This window comes from Maylandia zebra, linkage group LG18 (assembly GCF_041146795.1).
Source record: "Maylandia zebra isolate NMK-2024a linkage group LG18, Mzebra_GT3a, whole genome shotgun sequence".
NCBI classification, from domain to species: domain Eukaryota; kingdom Metazoa; phylum Chordata; class Actinopteri; order Cichliformes; family Cichlidae; genus Maylandia; species Maylandia zebra.
Genome location: NC_135184.1, coordinates 5,036,946 through 5,049,658, shown reverse-complemented (window position 1 = coordinate 5,049,658; position 12,713 = coordinate 5,036,946). Strand labels below are relative to the sequence as shown.

Sequence of the window (12,713 nt, the reverse complement as noted above, 5' to 3'; positions counted from 1 at the left end):
CAGTCATTACAGTGACGCTACATACAATATGAATGTGACATTTCCAGTTTTTAGCTTTGGACGATGTGATATTTGGGCTGCGAATTACATAATAAAGCAACCATAAAGTGTCTTAGTGAAGTGTAACCAGATCAGCCCCGGTCAGATCAATCCCACAAGTATAAATATGTTTTATCACAGGATAAATGTGATCACTCAGAACAACTTTGTATTGATCTGTAGTGCAGCTTCCCTCTAAGAGAGCACAAACAGTGCCAACCAGACGCCCTCACCTCCACTGCACAACAGAGTCACCTGAGCCCCTCACTGTTTGTCGTCAGCTTTATATGTGGTGCGTAAACACTGCTTCCTCACAGTGAGGTGCCAGTCAGGACAAATGATGAGAAACAACGTAAACAACATTTTACAATAACTGTTGAAATTAGCTACCGTGCCTTATTTAGCCTGGTTCTTCCCATCGGCATGATCTGCATTTGTCACAGTAAGTGGTGAAGTTGTTGTTAAGGTGGAAGTGATTCAGAAATATTAAACTAGGCCACCACGAGTTGTGGTGGTTACCCATTGAACAGAACAAGCTACATGTTTAGATACTGTGATCCATTTAGTGCTTTGAGGTATTAACTTTACTTTACACTGAGTCTGTACGTCTAAAAAAAAAAAAAAAAAAGGATGATTATTGCGCTCTTTGATTATACCTGAAAGTGTTTACAACATAGAGAAGAGAAGAATGTTGCGCTTTCTGCTTGGCCTGTAAATCAAAGAATTAACGAGCCAGCAGTTCATCTTGAAACTGCTGTGAGTTACTTTTCTGTCAGCCAATTGATTCTTTCTTTGAAAAATCGTCAAGCTCCAGGAAAAAGCAACCTGTAAAGTGAAGGCATGAAACCCTCATGCTGTCACAGCTTGAAAACACTCGGATTTCTAACAAAACTGTTTTGCTTTTGTTTTTCCTTTGAGGAGCATCAGATGTTCTTGCAAGCCACTTCAGCAGCGTTTCACTCTCCAGATTTGAGCCGCACGTGACACGAGGGTGGGTTATGTTTCTGGGTTTGTGTTCTCAAATATTGATCTGGTCAGCAGCAGAGACAACGTGGGAGGAAGGATTTGGTGTTATTTACCTCTGAGGGCTTTCTTTCTTTCTCTTTTTAAGTAAGAGAGGAGCAAGGTGCTTAAGCAAACAGGCAAAACAGGCAGGGTTAGCAGTTCAACACTATGCTGTTATATACCATAGACACTCATGGTGTTGGGTAATAAATGGTATTCACTGCTGTATAAATCTGTTTATCCTACTTGAGTTGTGTTTGCAGCTTAGATCAGACCAGGTGTTGTACAACACGGGGCCACATTTGGCCCTAAGTTTGTTCCTGACCGGCGCGTGTGAGGCCAATGAGAAGCTGGGATTGAAACATAAATAAATATACATCATGGAGCTCTTGATAACCCCAGTCGTTGATAAACTACACTTAGACTTTGTCAGTTTGGTGTATTATATTATGAAGGTGACTGCTACTTTTAAAGACTTTTTTAGAAATATGTGTAAATGGAGACAATGCAGCTTCACTGGTACTGTTGATGTTGATACGAGGTGTGACTTTGCCAGCCCTGAAAGGGCTCCGCTCACTATAAAATAAACGATTGAGACAGCATGTAGAGTTTTAAACAAGACATTAACTTCTAAATATGTATTTACTGAAGTCGGAGGTAAATCCTGGTGCTTAGTTTTTGGAGAGCAGATAGTTTTGTTTCAGGATTACAGTTTGAATCGCCGTTATGGGGCTGAACACACAGAGATACAAGAAAAAAAATTTTTTTGAGGAGGTAGACCTCTCAAGGTGAACGTAACAAGACAAATCGAGGAACAATCTGGAAATAAAAGTGCAGGAAATGTGAAAAATAAAAAAACGAGCAGTCACTCGCGTGGACACGGTTCACCTTGTGTGGATGTAAAGGTTAGATATAAAGTAAACTCAGAGGCAGGTGCATTTGAAAGTCAGTTACTTTACTGCAGCTTTTGAGATTCATCTCATCCTCGCCTCTACACTTCTTATGAAGCGATGACAGGAAATGTGCATTACTGACTTCTTTTAAGCCTTTGTAGGGCTTTTTTCTTGGTTCTTTACAATTCCTTATAAGCCCGAGTAAAGGCCTGCAGCTGGAGCTCCTCGAGCAGGAATCGGCTTCAATGCTCTGATTTAAATCACACTTCAATAACAAAAGCGTCTAAAAAGTTTTGTTCCTGCCCGTTTGTCTGCTGTAGCTGAAAAGCTGCTGTCGATGTGTTAAGGGAATGGCTCATATATAGGTCAGGAAGAAATTCATGTGGCTGATGCTATTATTTTACCACTTTGGTGTCAGGCTGTTCTCTCGGCTCAGGTCTGGTTTCCTGCTGTTGTGTTGCAGTGGAATTAAAAGATCATCACTGGGGGTTTGCGTTAATACCAGGCTGCAGTTTACTCTCTTTTTGTTTTAATGCAGAGGTAGTGCACTAAAAACAGACTGACCGTCGGGGATTAACAGCAAAAACCACAAACCAGTTGGTGTGCTAAAACTGTGTGTGTGTGTCTGTCGGTCATTTTCTAAAACGTAACAGGTTTTCTTGTCAGCAATTTTAAAACGGTTTAATTAAATCTTTGACTGAAAGTTCTGTTATTTCACAGAGGGGAACTCCACTTTCCTGTACTAAGATTTCCAGAGTTAGAGAGTGGATATGTTGGTATTTAATGATCCACTCTGGGATCCAGGTGCTGTCCTTCCTCACTTTAATATTTTAAAAGATTTGAAGCCAGTAGACCGCTAATGCTGTAAATCCCAGTCATGCAGCCTGTCAACTTTACTTAAAATTCTAGTGGACTTCCCAATATTTCATAAAGCCCAGGTTACACTGCCTGTTTATCTCATCTGCCCCAGAAACTTTGTAGCTTTGCACAACCATAGACTAAGTATAGTTAACCTGGGAATCTCTGCTTCCAAGCTGTTCTACTCTAATGCATGATTTCATTAAAATACTAGCACAACGGTAATCTTTACTCAAATCCTGTTTTTTCTTTTAAAAAGTATTATTTTGGGTTATTGGAAATGCATCAATTTTAATGCTAAAGTGGATTTTAATGGTTTTTTCTGATTCTGAGGCTCTGTAGTTTCTGGAAAAGTGTGTTAGAGAGGTGTGGTCATAATTTAATCAGCATAAAGGCACACTTGCAGACTTCAACACAAACAAATGCACAAAATCAGAAGTGTTTTGTGTTAACACTTTTAAAACCCTTTAACTTCCCCGTGAAGAAGTCTTTTATATAATAACTGCTTCCTCTCAGGGGATAAATGACCACATCGCTGGTTCTTTTACATATTTTTGTCCCTTGATGACTGACTAACTACTTCTTCTGTGCACTGGTCATTGTTTATTTCGAATGAATTGTGAAGGCTAACTCCCCAACAGTTGGAAATTGGTTTTGAGATTTCATTTCAGTAAACGTGTTAGCGCTCCACCCAGCTTTTTACCTGCAAGCAGTCAAAGCTTGCTCAAAAATTACCCACACTGCAAATGCAAAACAGTAAACCTTCAGTTCAGATAATGATAATAAAGTCAGTGCAGTAATAGAGTTTGCAAAATGATTTATTTGATGCTGCTCTAAATCTGTTACAAAAGAAATCGGGTATTTCATGCAATGGCACAAACGACCATAGACCTTTAATGGGTTACACCATTCATTTGATTCCATACTAATGTTATTATGTCTTCTGTCCTGATTTCTTGTACAAATTTGAAATGTGCAGATATTTTATTTTGATAAACAAATATAAATGAACCACTTGGGCCTGTTTTAAACCGTACGCTGTTATGTGAACAAGCTTCTTTAGTGCATAGAGAACTATTGCAATGGAGAATGAAATGAAGTGATAGGGGTAACCTGGCCTCTCATGCTTCAGCTTTTTTAAGTCTGTCTCTGGAAAGCGGCGCGATATTTGGAACTGTGATATTAAAGCTTTGACACATCTGTGGTTTTAGTACTTGTGATTGTTGAGCTGCAGTGGAGTGTGATGGCCAGGTCAGTGAGGAGCGAGTGAAACGCTGACGAACATGAGGATCAGAACACGTGCTGAGGTGAAACACGCAGGAAGCCTCCTCACAGATTTCATGGAGGCAGGGAGTCTGACGTTAGCGCTTACGTCCCGCCGGGAAGTTGTAACCAGACCTTGCTGTGTCAGCAGGTTACTATGACAACGCTATCATACCATAACATTTCATCGCGCTCCCTCCTCCTCGTCTTGGCCTCAGCGCTGTCCGTCCGCCAGCCTGTCTAGCGTACCGCTACACCGCTTGCCTCCTCACCCAGCTTTTACTAATCCTGTCGTGTGCAGCTGCACTGTTGTACACCATGATTAAATCATACCATCAACAGGCAAACATTAAATGAAACTTGGCAACTCCAGTCCTGATTTATGCCTCTGATTTATCTGAGTAGACTGAAGGCTCACAAGCTTGTGCCTGCTGACTGAGCTCCGTGTCTTTCTGAATCTCATGATGTTTTTTTTAAACATTAATTTCAAAATTACATTTATTATGAGCATTTTGCAAGCTCTGAGCTTTTTCTCTAATGTACAGCTGCCATAAATCTCTTTCACGGCCCTGCTGTGAGTGTGTGTTGCTGCCCCAGCAGGTCCAGACTAGTGTAATCAGTGTAGCAGGGAGCCGAACTACATATGCAGACTCTGTACTTGATGCTGTAACACCTGAGAGCGCTCTCTGTGCTCATTATGCGTGATGTTGATGCAACTCTTTGGCTGCAGCAGTATTACAGCACATTAGGGTATTGTTACAGAGTAATCTGCAGTTATCAACACACGAGTGAGTGACATGATGCTAGCCAGGTGAAGGATGAGCAGGAAGGAAAGATGGATAATTAGCTACCTGCTCACTGCAACAGCTGATGCTGGCGCCACTGAAACATGACTCACAGTGCAGTTCAGATTGTGTCTCAAACCAGATCCAACCAGATCAGACTGCTTGGCTGCTTCTACCTGTTGTGTAACAAGCAGCATATTGAGGCTCTCTATGTAAGTCCGGCACACTGTCAAGGATCAGGGTATTATATTTATGTCTCAGAGACATCTCAGACTACATGGTGTACAGCTGAAGCTGATGAGGAGGACGAGGCCTCTGTGTGTGTGAGAGAGACTGGTTTGGTTGGTCTGCCTGTTCATTAGCAGTGTTACTCTAAGAGTTACAGAGGTTTGCGGAAAATTTTTGCCAGAGGTGGGGCTTAGACAAACCCAGAATCTGGATCTTATCCAGATGTGGATACTGGGACTTTTGAAGGATTGTTTATTGTGATATTGGACAAAACTGAACTTTCTGCCTCATTTTCTAGGAATGCACCCATGCAACTCTTTTTGATAGGATAGATTTATGTTGGCTTTGGGTATCTGCTGGTGCAAGGTACCGATCCGAAGCCAGGGTTAAATGAATAAGCTGAGAGGCATTGTTTGATGTGTAAGGAAACATCAGGATTGACTTAAACATTGATTGTGTGACTTTTAAAGTAAATTATAACAAATTCATCCACTATTAAGTATTAGTAAGGTATTAGCAAGTGCTCAATTCAACATTTATACACATTACTCCTCCTTAATCCGCGTCATTTGTAAATATACACATATGTTTATCCATCTGTTACCGATACACGATGTACAGCTTATCACTGCTAGTTGAATTCATAATCATAATCACTGTCACTATAATATATCTGTATTTATCTAATTTATGTATAAATGACCTACTAAGGAGAAATAATGCTATATAAATTATTAATTAAGCACTTGCTAATACCTTGCTAATGCTTAATAGTGTGACATTATTTTAAAGTGCTACCAAAAATTTTCATGTAATTTATTTGCACTTGTCTCGTCCCAGCCTACTGCAGGGGTGTCAAACATAAGGCCTGGGTGCCGAAGTCGGCCGTGGCGAAGCCTCGAATCAAGCCCACTGGATTTTCCTTCATACTACGCCAACATAATTAACTAACACCAATCAAATCACAGGAAAGTTCCTGTGTTTCAGCTATTAGCGAGTCCACAATAAATTTTAAAAAATGAATATGTTTTAATTACAGGTCAGTGTGTGCAATGAACTGTCACAACATTTTCTGTAATTTTACACATTTATCATGTAGTTTCACTGGTCCGGCCTACTTCAGATCAAAGTTGGCTGTATGTGGTCCATCCTGTATCAGTCTAGATTACAGTAGCACATAATGTGAAGTGAAATTAAGTTGCAGTGAACAAACATCCTAGCTTCTGCTTGCTGTAACACCTCTGTGTCTGAGCATAACAAGAATGAACGTAAACAAGTGCGCAGTAGAGAAATAAAAGTGTCGTCATATCAAAGCTTTCAGTCTTTTGACTTTCTTGACCGCATTTTGCTGTTAGGTTAAAATTAAATTTTGCAAACATAAAAGAAAAGCTGTAGCAGTAACTGTGAAGTACTTCCAAATTGGTCACTCTTTGCTTTTAGCCTCCTCCATATAATGTGCTAGCTTTTACTGCTGAACTGCTGCCAACGCATGGCATTACAAATCAGTCTGTTGTCACGGATACCCAGTCCAGCTTTTTTCGTAGCCGGGGTTGGACCGACATCTGTCTGTTTGTTCTGTCTTCCTCCCCTCACCCCAAGCTGTTGAAGCAGACGGCTCCCGCAGCCTGTTCTGCTGGAGGTTACTTCCTGTCAAAAGGGAGTTTTTCCTTCCCACTGTCGCCAAAGCGCCAGAGGTTATATGGGGATTTCTCTGTTGCGTTATTGTCGGGTCAACCTTACAATATAAAGCACCTTGAGGCAACTGCTGTTGTGATTTTTCGCTGTTTAAATAAAATTGAATTGAATTGTGGAATTAAGAAAAAACTGCGAGTCGTCTACTTTACAAACCACTTCATCCAAATAGCCTTTTGGATCCAGTCACTCAATTCAAGCATGGTGTGGAGAGAAGTTTCAGCCTCAGCTGAGGTCCATGAGTTATACTGAGACTGCCCAAATTGTCACCTGGCATTTGGACATGTAAAATGAGGCATGCATGTTCGACATATTAGTGTTTGTAACTCATCTGGCCAAAGATTCAGTGAATTTATACTGTGACCAAGTGAGGCGAAGTGTCCATTTGTCAGTCCATATTTCACAATAATCCACGCTCCTGTAGTTTTGGAAAGCAAAATAACAATCACCTCGTGGGTCTACAAGTTGTGGTCAGGGTTAAGGTTATATTTGTTATTTTATGAGCATTTTTATCACTACTACTTGGTCAGATTTTAATAAAACTTGCACACAATGATCACTTCTTGGGTCTTAACCCAACTCACATGTCTTGCTTTACCGGCATTGACCTGTGAACTATGACGGATCAGGAGGCGGATAAGCTGCTATGTCACTGACGTTTGTGGGTATTTCTTAGGATGACTTATGCATAGTGTTTTATGTTTATTTTATTTAAAAGGGGTAATGTACAGTTATTTAATTAACATCAGCACTTATGTTAATATGTGAGATTTTTAACTGCAGGTTGATGCAATTTATGTAACAACATAAAAGAAAAGGCAAGCATACAGAAGGATCTATGCAGAGATGAAACCCCGAAGTATCTGAATGATAAAACAAAGACACAACCATTAAACAAGTCCATCACCCCCACTGCAAAAACATAACATATATTTATAACAGGGTGGTGTTAATGGGACTGCACAGTGTTAACCGGTCTGAGGTTATAGATCATAAAGGTGTTATGCAGACTTCAGATTTAGGATGATTTTCATTCCCAGGGTTTATTCTACCTTAACATTGATCATTGGAACGCTGAGGCCAAAGATGGTTTCCCTCCATCAGCACAAACACTGCTGCCTCGACAGCAGCAGGTTGGTGTGCACTCTGCTCTCCTTCTGCTTCCTCTCTCTTTGCATCCTGTCTCCTGTCTGGTTTTATTTCATCTTTCTTTTTCCTTTTCTCTGAAAGCCTCTTTATGACAAACCATATGTGTGCAGGGTACATAGTTGAAGTAAATGTGACAGAAAGCATGGTTTGTGTGGCTTGCACATTCATCTGTTGGATTTTTTGTTTTTGACCTATTTCTTTAACCACTGAAAAAAGTGCACACTGGCTCCTTTGAGCATTTGCAACCTGCTTATAAACCACTTTTAACAAATAAAGCACATTACTGTTGCTTAATTAACTGGAAGGACTCACAAAGACCTTCGCCAAGCTTCTAGACTTATCTTGCAATTTTAAAGACCGCAATCCAGATCCACACCAAAATTTAAGGTGGACCTATAATGCTAATTTCCAGCTCCATATTTTTAATGGCTTTTTTCTTGTGCTCCACCTTATTTTAAAAAAATTGTAATACTGCAGATGGACAAACAAGCACAGACATAATTCCTTTCACTTATGCTCCACCTCCGTGAGGTGCAGTGTCCTGGGTTCATACCAGGGCAGGGCTCTTCTGCGCACTCCTCTAGGTGCTCTGGTTTCTTCCATCACTGAAACATTAATTCTCCTTTCATTGCACTGGTTTATAGCTGGAGTTGGCTGTATTGGCTGCATACTGCTCCTAATATTTCGGATGGCTTAAATGGAGAGAATGAATTTTCCTATGGGCTTTCAGAAGCATCTTAATCTTCTCTTCAAAGCGTTTCTTTTGTTTATAAAAGTGGTTAATCTAGCAAAATTCTTAATATCACTAGAACACATGATTGAGAGGCTTTTAGAAAAGTTTTTGTTGCTTAATGGTTATGTATTAAGATTTGACTTCCAGTCTACGTTGGAAATAAAGAGCAGCAAAGAAAAGCCATCATCCTTCTGGTCCCTGACTACTTTATCATAAAATTTTAATGAAGGTCTCACATCTGCGCTGTCACAGTCTGTCTTTCTTTGTATGATTCATCATCTTCTTTTCAGTTTTTTGTTATTTTTCTCACTTTCTTTCTGGCTCCTCATATCTCAGCTGGGCCCGTTTGCCTGACCTATGACCGGCGGCGTGCTCGTCTCTTATCCCTCTGAAGACAGTCACGTTACTGCATCACGTTGTGTAACACGGCAACCTGCCAGCCGAGGGTTTTCCCTCTTCTTTTGCTTTGTAAGGGATTATCCACAGCTCCCCTCGTAAGGCCTGAGCCCTCAATCCCATCACTCTGTTTCATCATCCCAGAGTCTGGCTCTCTTAGTCAGATGATGTAATAATCGAGTGGAAGGATGGCATGGAGAGACAGACATTGTGGTTCTGTCAAGATGCTCTGCAGATGAGTAACTGCAGTGCTCACGTTGCTGCCGGCATTTCTGGAATGTGTTGATTTGATTGGGAAACGCTCCCTAAATGAGGAATGTGTGCTGAATCTTTTCATTTTGCTGAGTGTTTGGGGGTTTTGAGAAATCAGGCAGGCAGGTACATATTGATCAGTTTTCAAAATGTAGCCGAGGGAATTATTATACTGTTATTTTTATTTGAAGTAACTGTTAACCTTGTCAGAAAATCAACATAGTATAGATGAGCAGCATACTGCTGTATTTATAACGGGTGAGCTGAAAGCCTCTGAGAAGATCAGATACATCACGTGAATTATTGGCTATGGGAATGAGACTTTAAAAAATTACACATAAATCTGGATTATCAGCAGTCAGTTTTTATTATTGAAAATGTTTCTGTTGAATAAAGTGTTTTAAAAAATAATAATTAATACCATATCCAAATGTTGTCATTATAGTTCAAGGAAATTTGCGATACTAATATTTATGACGATATAGAAAAAAATACTGAACAAGTTTCAGTAATGAGGGGCATTTTTCAACGAGCTGCTGTCAGTGATGACACACTACCGAAATTGAATTGCGAGTTTACTGAAACAGGGTGCCAGCAGCAGCATTGTAACACAGCACGAGTCAAATGGAAGTACAGGTGGTGTTTTCCCTGGAAATTTTAAGGAGACGTATAAAATAACAGCTTAACATGTTTCTTTTATAATAAGCAAAGTAACATAACTTTGTAACTCATCAAGAACCGAGCAATATGGTCATATTAAAAGTTTACTTGTATTTTCTTGCTAGTGTGCTGTATAAGTCCTGCTTTTCTTCCATGTAACACATCAGTCATTTCCACCCATTTGCTCTTCTCTCTTGGCTCTTGCTGTCAGACATGCCGAGGCTAGGAAACACAAACACATGGTGTTACTATAGCAGTGATATCACAATATGACACACGTCACATAAAAATATTCACAGGTATTATCACATACGATACGATATGGCACAGCTATAGTCATTACACTTTAGCTAGTCTTGGCGGTTTATCAAGACATTTAACTACTTTTTAACTGTTTTTCCAACCCATTGAATTGAGTTTTGTTTTTCCCAAAAAGATCTAGCAAAAAAGAAGAACTAAATCTCTGGGTAGTGACCTACTGCTTTGTAACTCAGCTGAGGAACAGCTCTCTCTGTGCCCTGTTTGTTGTGTGACTGAGCAGCAATGCTTCAGTGACAGAGAGCAGCAGTGCAGCGTGAGAGGGGAAAAAACACTGAAAAAGTTATGCACACCGGTCATCTATCGAGCCATCCTCTTAATTGCTTATCCATCTTAGTGCCATTAGGGGTGCTGGAGCCTATCCTTACTCAGCAATTACTCTAAGGGTCTCAGTAACAGTGGGCTGTAATTACCCATGCAAACACTGGGGAAAAAACACATATTTGCAAGAATCAACCACAACGACGCTACAAAATTCATGATTTCAAGTTAAACTTGGTCAGTCCTGTGAAGAGCTACTGCAGAAGTGTTCTGTATTTAGGAAGATCAAATTATTTCTTTATTAATTAACAAGTATCGACAACTACACACTTCAGCATATGATCAAAAACGTAACATCACTGTAAGAGTGGCAAGTTGTTTGATTTGCACTATTTATAATAAGGCTTTTAAACCTTCATATAGTACATTGAAGTAAAAGCATGCTACATAAGTGAAAGTTAAGTGCATCTTGTTAAGTGTTAGTTTGGCAGTTTAACAAAAAAAAAAATCAAAAAGTGTCATTATGGACATCTCAGATTCTTTAAAAGAACAGGAACACAACATTTACAACTGTGTTAAGAGACAAACATCTCAGTTTTAGTGTCATTCCTGTGCAGCGTGCTGTTTGTATTTAGATTGACTGAGTCACTTCTAGGCCACAAACACAGTGGAAACCATGTTACGTGTTCACAAGCACTAATATAACTGAAATAATCATCACAGGACTAAATTAGTGATTTGAAGTTAAACATGAACAGTGCCTTTTCACTTGGCTTTCCAGACATGTTCCAAAAACATCTCAATTATTCTACGAAACGAGTATCCACAAAAAAAGGACAGATAACAAAGTATAAGCAAGTAAACTAAGCGCTCATACTTGTTGGTCAAAGTTTGTATCATTTGCTGCTGATTACTAGCAAAAATGTAAAAGACAGATGTCAGAAGATATATGTCGTGTTCGCTTAACAACAGTAAACAATAAAAAAAATAGAAACAAAAAAAAACAAAACTAAAGTGAAGTTAACAGTTTAAGCCATCACTGACGGAAACCCAGTGCTCCCAGTATTTCCCAGGACTCCCAGGACAGTTTTGGTTCAGATAATTTTCAGGTTCCTCCAGTGCCTGGCCCAGCTTTGAGTTCTTAAGTGCTTTCAACTCCAGCCAAGGAATTAAAGATTTTAATTCCCTCTAATTGGAGAAATCTTATTCGCAGCTTCAGCAGCCACCTGATTGCACAGTCATATGATCTGCACACATGACACACACACACACGACCTTTTGTAAATGGCTAGATTAGTTCTAGTGTTGCATAAGGCCTGCAGTTTGACAAATGTCATTGAGTTCAGTGTAATGGTGTAACTTTGACACAGAAGCTAAACAAAATGCAGTCTGCTGTAATTGTACCGGTTGTTCTCAATGCTAATGGAGTAGTCAGCATTCTGAGCTGTGATAATCTACCTCACTATTGTTCAGCATTTATTAGCTTTAAGTTCAACCTCGGGTTTTTACTTTCAGCCATGATGGCAGAGCAGTGCCCACTAATGCAAAGCTCACTCTTTTTCAGTTCAGCCCTCGTACCTGTCCATTTTCAGTGAAATGTTTTTTGTTTGTTAAGCCCCTTAACACTGACCTATGAGTCATTGCAGCATAAAAATGGCTCCTATCACAAGGGATGAACCAGTGTTCTAGTCACACATAATTGACAACTTCACAAAAAAACATTTTAAATGGTATTTTTTAGGCCCTTCTTTATAGATTTAAAAAAAAAGTAATGTGTATGTAGTGGTATGTCCACCTTTTTATACAATCTATGGATAGATGGTTGCTTTTTCAGCATTCATTACAAAATGAAATCCATTCATAGTACTCACAGTATTAAATCATTCCTCTGTCAATTATAGGTACTTGAAAAAGTTTAGGATTTATTGAGGGGCAGCAGATGAACTCTGGGACATGTGCTGCAGTAAAACTAGTCTAGTGGCACTGCTGGAAAAGGGAAGTGTCTGACAAAGAATCGAATTTAGCCGTTTCCTAACCTGCCACCATCCCATCAGTCTTGGGATCCTGGTTGTAGCTAATGTCGTGTCGTGTGCTGCCTCCTTCAGTTTTCTCACTTAATACATACAAAAATAGTGCAAATTTGTGACTTCTTCCTGCTTTGTGCTACTTGTGAGAGAGAGG

At 39.7% G+C, this 12,713-nt stretch overlaps 1 protein-coding gene across 5 annotated transcripts in view; it reads left to right on the top strand.

Annotated features, from left to right (window-relative positions):
• LOC101476808 (solute carrier organic anion transporter family member 5A1) overlaps window positions 1-12,713 on the top strand; it is a 55,148-nt gene that overhangs the window by 8,722 nt on the left and 33,713 nt on the right. The gene's annotated exons all lie outside the window — the stretch shown is intronic.